Source organism: Theobroma umbraticum, unplaced genomic scaffold (assembly GCF_002168275.2).
Source record: "Theobroma umbraticum cultivar Fairchild unplaced genomic scaffold, ASM216827v3 scaffold_1682.0, whole genome shotgun sequence".
NCBI classification, from domain to species: domain Eukaryota; kingdom Viridiplantae; phylum Streptophyta; class Magnoliopsida; order Malvales; family Malvaceae; genus Theobroma; species Theobroma umbraticum.
Genome location: NW_018397290.1, coordinates 5,680 through 6,393, shown reverse-complemented (window position 1 = coordinate 6,393; position 714 = coordinate 5,680).

Here is a 714-nt window from a genome sequence, read left to right as displayed (position 1 = left end):
TACAATTTGAATCAAGAATATATATATTATCCTCTCATGTTAGTTGTAAATAATTTTAAATTTAAAATGTACCTGTTATAAATTAAGAGTGTGTTGCATTTTGCAAGAAGTTCTATTGACATACTAACGTGGCAAATGTTACCAAAATGTGTCACGTTAACATTACGTTAACATTAACGTTATCTCTTTTAATGGTAAAATTAAATATTGTTAGCAAAGAGATTAAATTAGAATAATTCTCAAAATTAAAAAATTAAATTACTTTAATTTTAAATACAAAGACTAAATTAAACAAAATGCATGATTTCATGAATTAATCGGATATTTTGACCAACCTTTAATTTAAGAAGTTTAAATCTTAAAGCATTAAACCTACATCTTCGGCCCTCCTTACCCCACCACTTTGAACTCAGGCCAAATTGGTAAATTTCTATAATAATTCTTCTGTTGAGGGATAAATAGTTCGGGCCATTACTTGCTAGTTCATTAATATCCAGAGCTACCTCAACGCGAAACACTAAGGCAATGCATTTCGAACTGAGCCTCTGGCTGGCCCAAAAAGCAATGATATTTTAATACTAACTCGCAAAAAATATAGAAAAGCAAGTTGCTAAGAGCTGGCTAGTCTCTGGCCGACAAAAGAAAAAACTTGTTGGACAGCAAATTTGATCAAGTTCTAGTGAAAATAATTTCAATCAAAGGTAATATGGTGTT